Source organism: Bos taurus, chromosome 11 (assembly GCF_002263795.3).
Source record: "Bos taurus isolate L1 Dominette 01449 registration number 42190680 breed Hereford chromosome 11, ARS-UCD2.0, whole genome shotgun sequence".
Lineage (NCBI taxonomy): Eukaryota > Metazoa > Chordata > Mammalia > Artiodactyla > Bovidae > Bos > Bos taurus.
In genome coordinates, this window is record NC_037338.1 from 94,816,699 (window position 1) to 94,836,401 (window position 19,703).

The 19,703-nt window shown below is 38.8% G+C and overlaps 1 protein-coding gene and 1 pseudogene across 7 annotated transcripts in view; both read right to left on the reverse strand.

Moving 5' to 3' along the window:
* Positions 1–19,703, reverse strand: part of DENND1A (DENN domain containing 1A) — a 531,039-nt gene that overhangs the window by 288,980 nt on the left and 222,356 nt on the right. The gene's annotated exons all lie outside the window — the stretch shown is intronic.
* Positions 17,164–17,900, reverse strand: LOC515141 (ribosomal protein S20 pseudogene; annotated as a pseudogene).

Here is a 19,703-nt window from a genome sequence, read left to right on the forward strand (position 1 = left end):
TGGTTAGATGGCATCACCGACTCAATGGACATGGGTTTGGGTGGACTCCGGGAGTTGGTGATGGGCAGGGAGGCCTGGCGTGCTGCAGTTCATGGGGTCACAAAGAGTCGGACACGACTGAGTGACTGAACTGAAACTGAACTGAACTGAAGTAACTGTGGGGAAAAGTTTGTGTTCGATTACAATATCAAAAGATTGAATCAAAAGAACTAAGGTCTGAATTCTGCTTCTATGCAAGCTGTTTCAACTTCCTGCCCTTAGGGCAGTCATTTATGGACTCTTCTGCTTTTGAGGCAGGGATAGCAGTATGTGCATCTTCACCTTGTGATGGGGGCTGCACCTCTAACTCCATGTTTTCAAGGGTCAACTTTAGATTGAAAAAAAGTAATATTTACAAACTACATATCATATGCAATCACATACACTCATAGAAAGACTAGAAGATAAAAAATTAATGGTTATTTCTAGGTAGTGGGATTACAGATAACTTTGTTTCATTCATCATCCTTCTCTGCATTTTCTATGACTTATCTACTGAGTATGCAGTACCTTAAAAATTTGATAAAGGTTTTTTTGTGTGTTTTAAGTACTTTATCTTATTCATAATTAGAAATACTTGGAACCAGGCTAATGTACAGTAATTCACAAATTATGGACTATCAAAATAATGGAATACCTTTTAAAACTTTCAAGTGTAGGATTTTTTTTTTAAGTTTGATGTTATTAGAAAAAAATTATTTTAGAGTCACAAACTTATAAGCATAAAATTTTATTTTTTATTTTTGCTTATTTTTTATTGAAGTATAATTAAAGTACAATATAAATTCCAGGTGTACGATATAGTGATTCACATTTTTTTGAGGTTATGCTCCATTTATAGTTACAATGAAAGGTTGGCTATATTCCCTATGTTGTACAAATACATCCTTGCAGTTTATTTTATACATAATAGTATGCACCTTTACCTCCTAGCCCTATACTGCCCCTTCCCCCTTGGAATATTATATATTCATTAAAAACAGACTACAGGAAAATATTTCAACATAGAAAAACATTAACAATATATTTATATATAAAAGTAGGCTCTATAATATGTACAAATGATTTTTCATTTTGTGTGTTTTCCTGTATTTCCCAAGCTTTCTACAATACATATGTATTACTTTTACTTACTTTAAAAATTTTTTTAAAGCCACATGTTTGATTCCTCTCTGCCTACCAACTTCCAAGTGATTTTGTTTGACTGTAGGGAAGTGGATTGGTTAGGGACAGCAGAATCTAAAGCCTATCCTCTTGTTTCCTTAAGTGTGTTTGATTAACTGTGACCACCCAGTTCTCAAAGAGGTTCTGTGGATGAAACCAGACCATGCTTACTACAGATCTCAATTTCAGGGAAGAATGGTGGGTTAACAGGGTTTTCAGTGATCTTCCTTACTGTGGGAGCAATCAGCCTCCATAAAGCTTGGTGGGTCTCAGAAAGGAGACACTCAGTTATGCAAGGCCATGTTAAGTTGAGAGGGGAAAGAAAAAAGGGTCAGAATCTTTTTTTTTCCATTAGATTTTGAGGCCAAATCCCCAAGGCTGGATAGTTCATATAAACATTTAGTATCACAGTAAACTGTGGAAAATTCTGAAAGAGATGGGAATACCAGACCACCTGACATGCCTCTTGAGAAATCTATATGCAGGTCAGGAATCAACAGTTGAGAACTGGACATGGAACAACAGACTGGTTCCAAATAGGAAAAGGAGTATGTCAAGGCTGTATATTGTCACCCTGCTTATTTAACTTCTATGCAGAGTACATCATGAGAAACGCTGGGCTGGAGGAAGCACAAGCTGGAATCAAGATTGCTGGGAGAAATATCAATAACCTCAGATATGCAGATGACACCACCCTTATGGCAGAAAGTGAAAAGGAACTAAAAAGCCTCTTGATGAAAGTGAAAGTGGAGAGTGAAAAAGTTGGCTTAAAGCTCAACATTCAGAAAACGAACATTATGGCATCCGGTCCCATCACTTCATGGCAAATAGATGGGGAAACAGTGGAAACAGCATCAGACTTTATTTTTTTGGGCTCCCAAATCACTGCAGATGGTGACTGCAGCCATGAAATTAAAAGACGCTTACTCCTTGGAAGGAAAGTTATGACCAACCTAGACAGCATATTAAAAAGCAGAGACATAGCTTTGCCAACAAAGGTCCGTCTAGTCAAGGCTATGGTTTTTCCAGTGGTCATGTATGGATGTGAGAGTTGGACTGTGAAAAAAGCTGAGCACCGAAGAATTGATGCTTTTGAACTGTGGCGCTGGAGAACACTCTTGCGAGTCCCTTGGACTGCCAGGAGATCCAACCAGTCCATTCTAAAGGAGATCAGTCCTAGGTGTTCATTGGAAGGACTGATGTTGAAGCTGGAACTCCAATACTTTGGCCACCTTATGCAAAGAGCTGACTCATTGGAAAAGACCCTGATGCTGGGAGGGATTGGGGGCAGGAGGAGAAGGGGACAACAGAGGATGAGATGACTGGATGGCATCACCGACTCTACGCACATGAGTTTGGGTGTACTCGGGAGTTGGTGATGGACAGGGAGGCCTGGCGTGCTGCGATTCATGGGGTCGCAAAGAGTCAGACACAACTGAGTGACTGAACTGAACTGAACTGAAGCATCAATACATGCCAGCCTGTGCTAGACAGCAAGATAAATACATGAGCAAGACACAGCACTGTCTGTCCTCAAGGAACCTAGGTCTCTCAGGGTAAGACAGACATGTAAATGGTTAATCTTGATGTACTGTGAGGCTGCTGTGATACAACGGGGCACTGAGAGCTGTGGAAATGCTGAGGAAGAGCATCTCAACCAGACTTGGGTGTTAGCTAAACAAAGAAGAGAAGTTAGATGAAAGAAAATTGTACTTCCAAATGAAAGGACAAAATACACCAGAGGCATAGAGACAATGGACTACAAATGACTTGAGGTGGTTGTTTTCCACTTAAAGATAAGGGCAAGATGTTTATCTGTGTGATTTTTGGGGGGAATCAGTTGGGAGGTTGGGTTGGGGGGTGCAGATGGGATTCTTGGCAGTAGAAGAAAATGAGAATAGAGAAATCCAAAAAGACCAGCTTGTGAGGAGTTTTATGTACAAGACTAGGGAGTTTTCCTCTTTTCCTGAAAGCAGAGTTTTAAGAGGGATTTGATCAGTTTTGTTTTTTCAGAAGTGCACTTTAAAGACAGAGTGGACACTGAACTGAAAGGGGAAGTATGGAAGCAGATAAACTCAAAGGTTCTAAGAACCAGGTAGCTGGCAGCCCTCTAAAAAGAAGGTTCTAATAGTGAACGCTCTTTTAATCACTTAAAGAAATTACTGAATGCAATTAAAAAGCTTTGGCTCCAGGAGAACTGAAAACTGAGTTCTTATTAGGCAAAGGCTGGCCTGAAGATTGAACCTCCTACAGAATAAACATCTACTGTGTGAGTCTTAGGAGAGGAGGATAGCCCAGAACAACAGGCTTGTTTCCCCCACCTATTAGAGGGCTCCCCCTGAGCTATAACTTCATCTCTCCAAGCCCACTTTCCTTTGCCAAAGGATAATACTTTCTATTTATGCTTTCTATTTATCTAACAAGGTCATCATATAGAATGAATTAAGCAACTTAATACAAATTTAATTATAACCTTCTAATGCAAATAATACAGAGTGCCCATCAGAGTCCACAGACCACACCAAGCACTCAAAACCAGGTGGCTTCTATTGTGATTATTAGGTAGGAGATGGTTACCTGCTCTTTCAGGAGAAGGAGTGGTTCTAAGCCACATTTTGGATTATTTCAAATGCCTTTAAAATGCTGAGCACCACAAGTGTTAGGGGAAGCACACTGACTGAAACCGCTCACCCTGGCCAGGTACCACAGTAACCATTTGCATGAATTGTTTTACGACAGGAGGTCCTAGTAAAGAATATGGAACTAATAAGCCACCACCAACCAGAAGAGTTTGAGAAAGGTCAAAAGAAGACAGCACATGTCTGACCACCTCCCAGAATCCTTCTCATTGGCATCCATCTTGGCTGAGTGATAAGGGCTCCCCCAGGAAGGACTCTGAGTAAGAATGATTGGCCAAAGACAACCCAGAAACTAATGCCATCACCATGAAACCCAAGACTGAGAGTCACGTGGCAGAGCAGTTCTCCTGGGTTCCCTTACCTACTGCTCTCTGCCCAGGTGCCCTTTCCAATAGCATCTCTTGTTTTGCCAGCATGTGTGTCTCCTTGGACAATTGTTTTCCAAGTGTTAGACAAAAGCCCACTCTGGGGCCCTGGAAGGGGTCCCCTTTCCTGCAACACAAACATGGGTGTATTCTTTATAATTACTTTTAACATTTGTCATAAAAGGGGGAACTAGGGTCAAAGAAATCTTATTAATACTTATGAACTTGAAATACTAATCACCCGTGAAAAAGAATGTAATTTTGCCATTTGCAGCAACACGGATGGAGTTGGAGGGCATTATGCTAAAAGTGAAATAAGTCAGACACAGCAAGACAAATACTGTATGATATCACATATAAAATCTAAAAAATACAACAAACTAGTAAATATAACAAAAAAGAAATAGACTCATAGATATACAGAACAGTAAACATACCAGTGGGAAGAGGAAAGGGAGGGCAATAAACAGATAGGATATTAAGAGGCACAAACTATTAGGTATAAAATAAACTATAAGGACACATTATACAATATGGGGAATGTAACTATAAACAGAGTATAAATTTAAAATTCTGAATCACTATATTGTATACTTATAAATTATAAATTATAATATTATACTACACTTCAATAAAAGTAAATAAATACACTATACCTCCCCTCAAAAGAGGGAAAAAATATTTATCCACTTGATACAAAAGATTTCATTTCAAAGACTGAATAAAAACAAAGAAAAAAGATAGGAATCATAAATGTGTTACTAGTATTGTTTGAATGATTTCTCAGTTAATGACTCTTTACAAGATAACACTGCAAATAATTACTTAGGCTTTCCTGACTGAAGGAATATTACATATTGTTCTTGACTAATTAAATAAGACTTAAGCCTAGAAGATTTATGTTATAATGATATAAAAGATAGCAACAGTAATAAGACTCTACAAGCTATCATTAAACAAACATATGGATGTTAACAGTTTTTACCTTTCACAAATGTTTGAACTTAACTTCTATTTTAAAATATAGCAGCTTCAGTTAATTCAAAGATCCATTCTCCATACTGAGCCATTCACAGGATGGGAATGAAAATATCTAGTCCCTAAGCTATGTCAGGCAGGAACCAAGCAGTTCAAGGGCATTATCTCTACTCCCCTTCTCTACTCCTTGCCAGAGCTACAAGACATGGGTATCGTCAGCTATAACTAACAGAAAGAGAAACGGAGGCTCAAAGGTGTTCAGTGACTTGCTCAAGATCACCAAGCTACTAAAGCTGCAGTCAAGATTTGACGTAAGGTCTTTTGGTTCCAGAACTCATGGTACTTTTTCTTTTTTATAAATCAATTTCAAATTATAAAAAGTGAAAGTGAAGTCGCTCAGTCCTGTCCAACTCTTTGCAACCCTGTGGACTGTAGCCCACCAGGCTCCTCCGTCCATGGGATTCTCCAGGCAAGAATACTGGAGTGGGTTGCCATTTCCTTCTCCAGTGGATCCTCCCAACCCAGGGACTGAACCCAGGTCTCCCGCATTGCAGGCAGATGCTTTAACCTCTGACCCACCAGGGAAGTCCATTTACACATAATGAAGCCCAACCATTCTATGTATACACGAAGAGGAGTTTTGATAACTATATACATCTGTGTAACCACCACCACAATCAGTATGTACAACATTTCCAGGACCCCTGTAGTATCACTGACTCAATGGACATGTATTTGAGCAAACTCTGGGAGCTAGTGGAGGACAGAGGAGACTGGCGTGCTGCAGTCCATGGGGTTGCAAAGAGTCTGATGGGACTTAGCGACTGAACCACCACCACCACCACCCCAATTGATCCCCCTCATCCTTTGTAGAGTGTCTACCACACTATACTGAGATCATCTCTTTACCACCTGTTCTTCCCACCATTCAGTTCAGTTCAGTTGCTCAGTTGTGTCTGACTCTTTGCGACTCCACGGACTGCAGCGCGCCAGGCCTCCCTGTCCATCACCAACTCCTGGAGCTTACTCAAACTCATGTCCATTGAGTCGATAATGCCATCCAACCATCTCATCCTCTGTCATTCAAAATTTACTTTTTTTTCACCTCAAATTAAAATTATTTCACTTGGGTGTATAGTTCTATGAGTTTTGACAAACGTACACTGTGGTTTAACAGCCACAGACAATTAAGACAAAGAACACTTCTACCCCATATCACTCAATTTACTTATGCTGTGCTTTTGTAGTCAACAGTTCCCCCACTCCCAGCACCTGATCAGTTTCCAATTCCTATAATTTTGCCTTTTTCAGATATGTCAAATGAAATAACATAGTATGTAGTCACTGTCATAATCTATCAAGGCTTTTATTAAAACTTTTAAGCCACACTGTATATTTTAGCCTTTTCTTTATTTTTCCTAGAGGACTTTGCCATTTCCACACTTAGATTAAGACAAGTTTTAATAGTGACATATTCCCACAGTCATTCCAATGTCTCACAACACCAAGGCACTAGCTGTTGCTCTATCCCAGGTGAGGAAATGTTACAGGAATACCTTCAGTTCACTTAATGCATTAAAACAGTATACCATTTGCAAACTTCCTTGTTATGTTATTTAAGGCAGAGTTCGAGAGAACAGCAAGCAGAGAGAAGAAAATCTTCTTTAAGTGAACAATGTAAAGAAATAGAGGAAAACAACAGAATGAGAAAGACTAGAAATTTCTTCAAGAATATTGGAGATATCAAGGGAACATTTTGTGCAAGGATGGGCTTGATAAAGGATAGAAACAGCAAGGACCTAACAGAAGCAGAAGAGATTAAGAAGAAGTGGCAAGATTACACAGAAGAACTATACAAGAAAAGTGATAATGACCTGCATAAATCATGATGGTGTGGTCACTCACCTACAGCCAGACATCCTGCAGTGTGAAGTCAAGTGGGCCTTAGGAAGCATTACTACAAAAAAAACTAGTGGAGGTGATGGAATTCTAGCTGAGCTATATCAAATCCTAAAAGATGATGCTGTTGAAATGCTGCACTCAACATGCCAGCAAATTTGGAAAACTCAGCAATAGCCACAAGATTGGAAAAGGCCAGTTTTCATTACAATCCCAGAGAAGTGTAATGTCAAAGAATATTCGAACTACTAATGATTGCATTCATTTCAGATGCTAGCAAGGTTATGCTCAAAATCCTTCAAGCTAGGTTTCAGTAGTACGTGAACTGAGAACTTCAATATGTATAAGCTGGGTTTCGAAAAGGCAGAAGAACCAGAGATCAAATTGCCAACATCTGCTGGATCACAGGAAACGCAAGGGAATTCCAGAAAAACATCTACTTCTGCTTCATTGATTATGCTAAAGGCTTTGTGTGGATCACAACAAACTGTGGAAAATTATTCAAGAGATGGGAATACCAGGCCACCTTACCTGTCTCTTGAGAAACCTGTATGCAGATCAGTTCAGTTCAGTCGCTGAGTCGTGTCCGACTCTTTGTGACTCCATGAACTGCAGCACGCCAGGCCTCCCTGTCCATCACCAACTCCTGGAGTCCACCCAAACCCATCTCCATCGAGTTGGTGATGCCATCCAACCATCTCATCCTCTGTTGTCCCCTTCTCCTCCTGCCCTCAATCTTTCCCAGCATCAGGGTCTTTTCCAATGAGTCAGTTAAATAAGCAGAGTGACAATATACAGCCTTGACGTACTGCTTTTCCTATTTGGAACCAGTCTGTTGTTCCATGTCCAGTTCTAACTCTTCCTTCCTGACCTGCATACAGGTTTCTCAAGAGGCAGGTCAGGTGGTCTGGTATTCCCATCTCTTTCAGAATTTTCCACAGTTTGTTGTGATCCACACAGTCAAAGATTTTGGCGTAGTCAATAAAGCAGAAGTTTTTCTGGATCTCTCTTGCTTTTACGATGATCCAGCAGATGTTGGCAATTTGATCTCTGGTTCCTCTGCCTTTTCTAAAACCAGCTTGAAGTATGCAGGTCAAGAAGCAACAATTAGAACCGGACATGGAACAAGAGGCTGGTTCAAAATTGGGAAAGCAGTATGACAATGCTGTATACTGTCACCTTGCTAATTTACCTTATATGCAGAGTACATCAATGTGAAATGCCAGGCTGGATGAATCACAAGCTGGAATGAAGACTGGCAGGAGAAATATCAATAACCTCAGATATGCAGGTGATACCAACCTAATGGCAGAAATTGAAGAGGAACTAAAGAGCCTCTTGATGAGGGTGAAAGAAGAAAGTGAAAAAGCTGGCTTAAAACCCAACATTCAAAAAAGCTAACATCATGGCATACAGTCGAATCACTTCATGGCAAATAGATGGGGAAAAGGTGGAAACAGTGACAAACTTTATTTTGTTGGGCTCCAAAATCACTGTGGATGGAGACTGCAGCCATGAAATTAAAAGATACTTGTTCCTTGGGAGGAAAGCTATGACCAACTTAGACAAGAGTATTAAAAAGCAGAGACACCACTCTGCCGACAAAGGTCCCTATAGGCAAAGCTATGGTTTTTCCAGTAGTCATGAATGGATGTGAGAGTTGGACTATAAGGAAGGCTGAGTGCTTAAGAACTGATGCTTTTCAATTGTGGTGCTGGAGAGAACTCTTGAGATTCCCTTGGACTGCAAGGAGATCATACCAATCAATCCTAAAGGAAATCAACCCTTAATATTCATTGGAATGACTGATGCTAAAGCTGAAGCTGCAATACTTTGGCCACCTGATGTGAAGAGCCAACTCATGGAAAAGACCCTAGTGCTGGGAAAGACTGAAGGCAAAAGAAGGGGGTGGCAGAGGATGAGATGGTTAGGTAGCATCACCAACTCAACAGACACTTAGAGCAAACTCAGGGAGATAGTGAAGGACAGGGAAGCCTGGTGTGCTGCAGTCTGTGGGGGTCACTAAGAATCAGACGTGATTTAGTGACTGAACAAAACAGGTGTTATTTAATACCAATAAATTACCTAAGATACATCTTACACGTGAATGAAAGAAACCATCTGTCTACACTGGGGTCGTAGGATATCCTATCTCCGTATTGCCTTGCTTTCTTCTAGCTATGAGGCCAGCCCAGAGGTCTGACCATAACACTATGGGTAGTGCCAAGGGTTTGCTCCAAAACCAGAAAAAGCAGAACCCAAGCTCCCTGTCACCTGCCCAACCAGATGAGTCAAAGGTGGTGTGAGAGCAGCCAGTTGCTCTAAACTGTTCAACCTTTTCATTTTATAGCAGAAGAAAGGGAAGTTCAGAGAATGGAAGAGACTCACTTAGAGCCATGCATTTTTCAGAATCAAAAGGGTATCTCAACAAACCCAGAATGTTGTCCCCAGTGAATGGATTAGCAATCCCTCAGTATTATTCTCGCCTTTCTTTTTCTGCTATATTTCCTACCAACTAGGATGCAAAAGAACATGGCTTCTCTTGTGTGAGAGAATGTAGAGTAGTTGCTGTCTTCAATATCTAGAACTGTCCTGAAACATCAAAATTTCAGTTGGATTCTACAGGAAATTCCCACAGTCTCTTACTAACCAGGATGTGAAATAATGTTTGTTTAGCTCCAAATTTGAGGATCTTTCTGTCTCCTGCACATTTTGATATCTGTTCTGACAACAATCTGGCTTTAGTATTCTATGGCTCATTTAGACATCAAAGATGTATTGACTGTGAGGCCCTTTGCTGCGTCCTGGGCTAGCAAGTGAATAAGATGCAGTTTCTAGTTTTAAGAAGCTCAGTGTCCAGAGGGGGAACCAGACACATAAATCAACAAGGGTAATTACTGAGATAACTAAATTGAGAAAAGTGTGCACAGTCACCAATTATCTCTCACATGAGCTTGCACACACACATACACTCATGGGGCAGATGACCAGCTCCATCATATGTGGCAGAATTTCTTTGAATCTTAACAGGGCTTAATTCTAGAATTAAGTAGAAATGGTCATATTAGAAGAACCTTTATTTACAGAGGACGATTGAACAAAGGCTACTGGAGCTCAGGATCCAATCGTGATCCCCCAAAAGGGCTTCTTGATTTTTATGAACAATTTTCTTCTTTCTTTTACTCTTAATACAGAAAAACTGGCATCTTTGTCTGGGTCCAGAATATAAAATCAGGAAATAAAATGGCAAGTCTTACAACTGCGAACTTCAATCAGCTCATTACAAACCAAAGGGACATATTTGAATGCATGTTGCTACATTCATTTACCTATTCTGCCAAGCCATTCAATTACATGATTTCAGATTTTGTATAAAAAATACAGCCATGTTTCTTTCAAAAGCTGGTATTTGGAGAAAGGTGATTAGAACAGCATGCTATGATACATTAATACAGTGGTTTCATTTAATGGACAATGGCAGTTGCTCAAATGCTCCCGGTACTTTAAATTATTACACTTAGAATTCATGACTACAACGTGTCTCGACTTTTTTCTTTACTGCTGCACAATACACTCCATTGCCACTGTGAATGCAAACAAAACACATTATCAGAAGAGTTTTATTAGCATTTATAATCTTAATGAAAGTCATTTCTAAAGGTGGGGGGCAAGTATAGCGGGTTGTGAACACTAAGAAGGATAAAGTGCCATAACTGAGGAAAAGTGGAAAAACAGGAGAAAAAACCTAAAGCAGAAGAAAAATCTTAAACAAAATTTAACATCTCCTTGGAGAGAGAGGACACAAAAGAGATGGAGTTTATTCTAACCAGAAGCAGCTGTTGCTGTTCGAATTAGGAAGCATTCCTAATGAATCAGCAGTTCTTATAATAAATACACTCCCCTTTGAAATGTGAGGATTCCGCTATGAGAATTTCTTTTGATATATTTTTTACATGAACTCATTAGACAGAGAAGAGGCAAGGATTGAGTATGTTCCTTTCTAAATTATGACAGAGATCTTATCCATATCAAGTCTTCCCAAGGTTAGTTAGGTGGGGCACAGGAAAACAAAAAATAAAAAACACAAAGCTAAAATGATTTTTACAGATCAGTATCCTTTGCAACTCACTTCAAGCAAACTTTGTAAGATGCTATGTTAACAGTGACATCTTACAAAATACCTGCTACTACTCTAACAAGATCCAGTTAAGTTTAAAATGAAATCAGAGCTATATAAACAATGAAAAAGGCATGTCTTTTGCATTCATTAAAAGGAATCCCCAAATTCCACCATGGTGAAGAGCTGCTTGCAGACTATATCCTGTTCCCCAGATATCCCTCTTGCCATTTTAAGAAGAAAAAAAGGAAAAAAAAATGCATATTTATAAATATGCACACAGGCATATTTATTTCATCTCCACCTAGGTTCCATATTACTTTTTCTTTTCTTGCATTTAAAACTGCCATTTTAACAAAGGTTTCTCCAAGTAAAAATCACTGTGCTCCTATTAACAAAGACCGAAAATTTAAAGGGACGTCTTCCCATTAGCAGAGGTAAGAGAAACTGGATGGGCATTATTCTACCTATCAGTTTTCTTCAACTTTTAATCTATCAGTCCTTCTCCTCTTCTTCTATGGTGGGGTTCCAGGATTCTTGGACCCTTAGTACTCAATTCAAACACCAGGAACCCCAGAAAGAGTTGTAGAGTGACATAAGGAATAACAGAGAGACTGTAAAGCTGTCTCATCTTTCTCCCTTAACACCAATGATACTTAAGTCTTAAACTTGGAAATGAAAATGAAAGGATATCCTAAACATAAACATCATCTTTAAGCTGCTTAAAAACAACCCTTTACACAAACTAAGACATGACTTCCTATCTCACTTGGGTCACTTGTGCTCTCAACAACAGGGTAAGGGAACACAAGGATGATAGGCAGACCTGCAGAAAACAGAAGCCAAGGACCAAGATGCTTTAACTCCCCCATTACCATGTCATACAGAAAAGGCCGAACAGTGTACCCTCCGAGGTAAGGAAACTTGCACCATGTGAGTAGGAGTGGTAGACTACTTTGATTCTATAAAATCAAAGCCCTAATACAGGTGAATCCAGGGAACACACTAAGGAGTCTTGAGGAAAGATCCCTTTGTTTAAAGGTCTGTGTGTGTGTGTGTGTGTGTGTGTGTGTTCTACATTCTGAGTAATTAGAATAGTGGGGCTCAAAAAGGCTCAGGAAATGAGTCTGAGATCAGTTGATAAATGTTAAACGTGTCCTTCTCTCAGCTGAAGAAAACAAGGAAGACAGAAAGGGATTGAGTGACTTGACCAATGTTACCTAATTTTGTTTTAAAGTGGGACTAAATGTCCTAGGGGATAGACTACTAAAAATTAGTGCTCCTTTGTTTTCCAAAACAAGTAGCCAGCAAATATTTCCACAGAATTCCCCTGCAAATCTGTATTCCAAGAGGAACGCCTGTCCTGGCCTGGTGCGTATGTGGCCCAGGCCTTCATCAACCGAAAAAGACGGCTCTGCAGTTGTACATTGTTTCACCCCATGCGCTACACTGGACAAGCACACCAGCTTTGGAAGTATTTTATTGGATGAGAATGGACAAAATACATGAAGGACTGGCAGGGGAAAAGAAGTTTGATATCTAAAATGTAGACAATGATTTCTACACAATGATATGTGCTTCAGAGCTGCTTATGACAGCAAAAAAATGCAAAGAGCTTGCAAACAGCTTAAAAATTAGCAGGTGGTGGTCCAGTGGTAAGAATGTGCCTTGCAATGCAAGGGACACAGCTTCAGTGCCTGGTGCAGGAAGATCCCATGTGCCGCAGAGCAACTAAGCCCCTGTGCCACAACTACTGAAGCCTGTGCGCTCTTAAGAGTCTGTGCTCTGCAACAATAAAAGCTACCACACCGATAAGCCTGTGCACCTCAATGAAAAGTAGCCCCCACTCAAAGCAACTAGAGAAAGCCCACATGCAGCAACAAAGACCCATCTCAGTCAAAAAATTAAATAAACAAATAAATCTTAAAAAAAAATTAGCAGCATGTTTTTCTTAAGGGCTGGAATAAAAGCTATTTAATTATAAACCCAAGCTTCACACACTAGCGATAGGTGACCTACTGAAAACTCATGTTTTCCTTTTCTTTAAAATGGAAAGAGCTCTTGCAAGGATTCAACAGTATAATTCATGTGACATGCTTAGCACAGTTTCCATGTGGAAAGTAATTAATAAGTGGCAGCAACTATTACTATTATAAATTTCAACAGTAAAGATCATTAGATTAAGTATGAATCTCCTATGTGATTTAGTACTATGTGGCCATTAAAATGTCTTTCAGAGAGAAAAGTTTAACATTACAGAACTATATAAAATGAATGTCAAATAGAAACTGTATATGATCTCAAACATGTAAATTTAAAAATATGTGGGGGAAGGGGCAAGGTGGGGATAGGAGATTAAGAGGTGAAAACTACCACGTTTAAAATAAATAATACACAAGGATGTATTATACAACACAGGAATATAATAGCCAATATCTTTTAATAAATTTAAATTATAATCTGTAAAATACTAAATCACTGTGTTCTACAAATATAACTCAACTATACATTAATTAAAATTTATTAGTAGCCATATTAAAGAAAGTGAGAAAATTAATATGTGCATATGTATTATATGCATATTATATATTTTTTAAATAAAATACTAAAAGAAAATGCACCACAATTTTTACTTTTGGATGGTGGAATTAGAGCTATTTTCTTCTTTATTGAAAAACATATATTCATTCAAGTGTTCCAACAACAGTGTTCCATCAACACTTTTTCTTGATAGACCATCCTCTCCCCACTCCCTTTAATCATCTTGGCACCTTTATTTAAAAAATAATTAACTGATTCTCTATTCTTTTCCACTGACCTATATGCCTATTCTTGTGTCAATACCACAATGTATACTACTGATTACTATAGCTTTACAACAAGAATTGAAATCAGATAATGTATTTCTTCCAACTTTATTCTTCTTTTTTCAAACTCTGTTTGGCTAAGCCCTTTGCCATATGAATTTCCATACAAATTTTAGAATCTAGCTCGTCGAGTTCTATTTAAAAAGCCTAGTGGTATCGCACTGACCCTACAGGGAGATCAACTTGGGGGAACTGACATCTGTACCAGTAAAGGTCCTCCAAAGAAACAGAATCAATAGGACATATATAAATAAAGAGATTTATTTTAAGGAATTGGTACAAGCAAGTCAAAAATATGTATGGCAGGTCAGCAGACTAGAAACTCAGGCAGGATTTCTCTTACAACTGTGAGGCGGAATTCCCTCTTTTTTTGGGAAACCTGTTGTTTTGCTCTTAAAGCCTTCAACTGATTGGATGAAGCCCACCCACATTATGGAGGGTTTCTTCCTTTATTTAAAGTTAACTGATTATAAATGTTAATCACAGCATCATCTAGACTAGTGTTAGACCAAACAACTGGGCATCAGAGCTTAGCCAAATTACGCATCACAACATCCTGACGAGAGTGAGTCTTTGAATCCAAGAGCGTGCTTTCTCTCGTTACTTATTTAGTTCTTCTTTTAACATATCTCAGCAATGTTTTATACTTTTTGGGGTCAGGTCATGCAAATATATTGTTGAGTTTACCCATAAGTACTTCATATTTTCATATTACAAAAGCAATGTTTTAATGATTGCAGTTTATAATATTAATACCAATTTCCTTAACTCACATCATACACAAAATCACCAGAAATGGGTCAAGGACCTAAATATGAGATAAATCTATAAAGTGTCTAGAAGAAAATATAGGAGAAAATCTTTGTGCTCTTGTATTATGCAAAGACTTCATAAGATACAAAAACCATGAACCATAAAAGAAAAAAATCAATAAACTGGATTTTGAAATTAAAACCTTATGGTACGTGAAAGATACTTTTAAGAAAATGAAAAGCCAAGCCACAGACTGAAGAAATATTTGCAAGGCACATTATCTAATAAGAGACTTATAGTCAGAACATATTAAAAAAAACAAAACCTTATGATTACTAGCTCAGTAATCATAAGACAAAGAACCCATTCTTAAAAATGATCAATAGGTTTGAAAAGATGCTTTACACAAGATGACGTGCAATATCTTCTAGTATATAAGTACATGAAAAGACTTTCAACACTATAAATCATCAGATCAGATCAGTCACTCAGTCGTGTCCAACTCTTTGCGACCCCATGGACTGTGGCCCACCAGGCTCCTCTGTCCACAGTATTCTCAAGGCAAGAATACTGGAATGGGTATCCATTCCCTTCTCCAGGGGATCTTCTTGGCCCAGGGGTCGAACCTGGGTCTTCTGCACTGCAGGTGGATTCTTTACCATCTGAGCCACCAAGGAAGAACAAGAAACTTCTGAGTGAAACAAAAAACTCTATATATCTTGACTACAGTAGTGGTTACACATCTGTATATATTTGTCAAACTTTCATACCAATTTTAAGTGAGAGAGAGAATGTGTATGTGTGTTTACATTTTTTAGATCTTCCTTATTGGCATATGGAGATATTTTGAGAAACTCTCCCAATCAATACAATTAAAATGATATAGTTACACACACACATAAACACACACAATCTTTAAACGTAATGCTAACCTGGCAAAAAGCATAGGCTCCAGAGAGCAAAAAATGAAATGGAAACTCAAACTCAGAATGGAAAATTAGCATCAAAGTTGGCTTTTACCCTGAAGCTCTTTGCCAAACGATGGGCTCTTTCAGCTCCCAAATAATAGAGATAGAAGGCAGAAATGAAAGGAGATAAAGCCTAGAAACCTCTAAAGATACTACAACTTAAAGCTTGAAGACTACATCTCTAGTAGAACGATAAAAAGAATTGAAAACATTCTGCCAGTAGAGAATTTTCCATTCTTGATGTTCTCACAGGGTGGAAGGCAAACATCTCTACTGATACTGACAATTTCTAACTAAAAGTGTGTTCTCACATAGATCTGCAATTCAAAATTTTACCTACAAATCTGGATAAAATGATCAATGGATAATATAGAGAGCACCACAATCATTAGGACTCCTGGCTAACAGCCAGAAAAGAGTGGGTGACATTACTCATAACATGGTTTAAATAGACAAAAAGAAAAAAAATATGAAAAAGATAAGCAACATGAAAGAGAGTGAAAAAGTTAAACACATCCTAATCAGATTTCCAGAAGGATATAATAAAAACAATGGAGAAGAAACAGTAGTCAGAGAAGTAATGGCTGAGAACATTCCAGAATTGCTATTCCAGAATTTTGCTGATCCACAAATCCCAAGCAAGGTAAGTGAAATCCATGTCAGAGACAAAGCACTATGAAAATGCAGAACTCCAAATAAAACAGCATGAGAGAAGAAGTGATTTCATGTAAGAACAACTATTAGACTTAACTCATTTGGGGCAAGTAAATACACAAGTAAAAGCAAATTAGAAACACCAAAGGACCTCCTTAAACTAATAAAGAATTAATACATAAGATCTTATTAGAGAAATATTAAAATACTTTAAAATCGGGAATAATAAAAGGGTATTCACTATCTGTCTCTACACAACACTGTACTGCAGACACAGGGCACCACAACCAAAGAAGAAAATAAAAGGTATAAATAACTGAAAGAAGACAAGACCAAACACTCACTTATAAGTTAAATACTTTTCTATCAGAAACCCAAAAGAAATTAAAATTAGTAGAATTAATTAAGGAGCTGGGCAAAAAAAATCAATATTCAAAAATCATTTTAGTTTCTAAAGAATAGAAAAACAGAAAATGCAAAAACAAAATGCAAAAGGTATTTGCCATTTACAAAAGATATTTTAAAAGTTCTCAGGGGGAAATTGATCCAAAGACATGCAGGATCATTATGGAAGAAAAATATTTAGAGGGAGGGCATACCACACAGCTTGTAGGATCTTAGTTCACCAACCAGGGATTGAACCCCATGGTAGTGAAAGCACCAAGTCCTAACTACTGGACCACCAGGGAATTCCCAAGAAACTTTTTTTTTTTTTTTTTAAACAACTGATTATCGATTTATTAAAAAGGTTGATTTAGGCATCGGCAATGGTGACTTCCACCTCGACTCCCAGCTCAATACTGATGGAAGTGATCTGCTTGACAATTTCAGAAGGACTGTGCAGGTCAATGAGTCGCTTGTGGATCCTCATTTGGAATCGATCCCAAGTCTTAGAACCTTCACCACAAGGAGTTTTCCTCGTAGTTATTCTCAGAGTCTTGGTAGGCATCCGAACTGGTCCTTTCACTTTGAGATTCTTTTCCTTCGCTCCTCTGATCAAGTCAGCCCACACCTTCTCCAGAGACTTCACGTTGGGGCTGGTGAGGGTGATCCTAATCCGGTGAATGGCCACCTCTGGCTCCACTGGAGTCTTGCCGGTGTCTTTAAAGGCCATGGCTGCGGTGTGGCTTCCTGACCGACTTGTTCCTCGGCGAGAGCGAACAGCGATGAGTCAGGAGCAGGAGCGGGCGGCACAAAAGTCCGCAGCAGCCGAGACCGCGTCTTCCTCAAAGAGCCCAAGAAACTTTTAAATGTTACTGCTAAGTCATTTCAGTTGTGTCCGACTCTGTGAGACCCCATAGACGGCAGCCCACCAGGCTCCCCCATCCCTGGGATTCTCCAGGCAAGAACACTGGAGTGGGTTGCCATTTCCTTCGCCAATGCATGAAAGTGAAAAGTGAAAGTGAAGTCGCTCAGTCGTGTCCGACCCTCAGCTACCCCATGGACTGCAGCCTACCAGGCTCCTCCATCCATGGGATTTTCCAGGCAAGAGTACTGGAGTGGGGTGCCACTGCCTTCTCCATAAATGTTACTAAATGATATTAAAATAAGACCTAAAGAGTCTTATGTTGAAAAATTGGGTAGGAAGACTCAATTAACAGAGATGTCAATTCACCCTAGACTTTTCTATGTATTCAGTGAAAAGTCCAATCAAAATATCACCATGGCTTTTATGAAATTTGATGAGTTTAAAATTTACATGAAAAGGAAGGACCAAGCAAAGCAGGATATTTTTGAGAAAAGTAAGGAAACTTTCCTGACAGGTATTAAGACTATCATAATCAACACAGCAACCGATTAGCACAAGGATAGACAAATTAGCTAACAGAACAAAATGAAAAGCCAAAAATAAGACCATGCATATAGGAAAATGCTCTATGACAGGGTTGGCACTGTAAATTCCTAGGGGAAAGACTAGATACTCAAGATGTTATAAGGGCAATTGAACATCCAAATTGGGGGGTGAGGGGAATGGATCCCAATTGTATAGTAGCCATAAAAAGCTTTTCCAGGTGGATTAAAGCTTTAAATGTGAAAGACAGAAATGTCAAACTTTTGGAAGAGAAATAACTCTGATAACAACTTAGAACAAAGACCTTATAAAAGTACATATCTTAGTATCTCTCATGAACACAGACTCAAAAATTCTAAACCAAATATTAGCCAACCAAGACCAGTAATATACTAACAAGAATGAAATATATTATTAAATGGATTGGTAGAATATTTTAAAACTCTAATTTACCATTTCAAAAGAATAAAGAAGAGAGATGTTTATAGCAATATATGCAGAATAAACAACAAAACTCAACATCTATTCAAAATAAAAACTCTCAGAAAACTAGGAATATAAGGAAACCTCAATTTAAGGGCAGCTCTAAAAAAATCTACAGCTCAAACTTTATGGTAAAACACTGTTCTCCCTTAAGCACTGAGAACAAGACAAAGATAATCGCTCCTCAGTTCAGCTCAGTTGCTCAGTCTGTTTGACTCTGCGACCCCATGGACTGCAGCACGCCAGGCTTCCTTGTCCATCACCAACTCCCCGGAGCTTGCTCAGACTCATGTCCATCGAGTCAGTGATGCCATCCAGCCATCTCATCCTTTGTCAGCCCCTTCTTCTCCCATCTTCAATCTTTCCCAGCATCAGGGTCTTTTCCAATGAGTCAGTTCTTCACATTTGGTGGCCAAAGAGTTTCAGCTTCAGCATCAGTCCTTCCAATGAATATTCACGACTGATTTCCTTTAGGATTGACTAGCTTGATCTCCTTGAAGTCCAAGGGACTCTCAAGAGTCTTCTTCAACACCACAGTTCAAAAGCATCAATTCTTCAGTGCTCAGCTTTCATAGTCCAACTCTCACATCCATACATGATGACTGGAAAAAACATGGCTTTGACTACACAGACCTTTGTTGGCAAAGTAATATCTCTGCTTTTTAATATGCTAGGTTGGCTATAGCTTTCCTTCCAAGGAGCAAGCATCTTTTAATTTCATGCCTGCAGTCACCATCTGCAGTGATTTTGGAGCCCAAGAAAAGAAAGTCTGCCACTGTTTGCATTGTTTCCCCATCTATTTGCCATGAAGTGATGGGACTGAATGCCATGATCTTATTTTTTTTGAGTGCTGAGTTTTAAGCCAGCTTTTTCACTCTGCTCTTTCACTTACATCAAGAGGTTCTTTGGTTCCTCTTTGATTTCTGCCATAAGGGTGGTGTCATCTGCATATCTGAGGTTATTGATATTTCTTCTGGCTATCTTG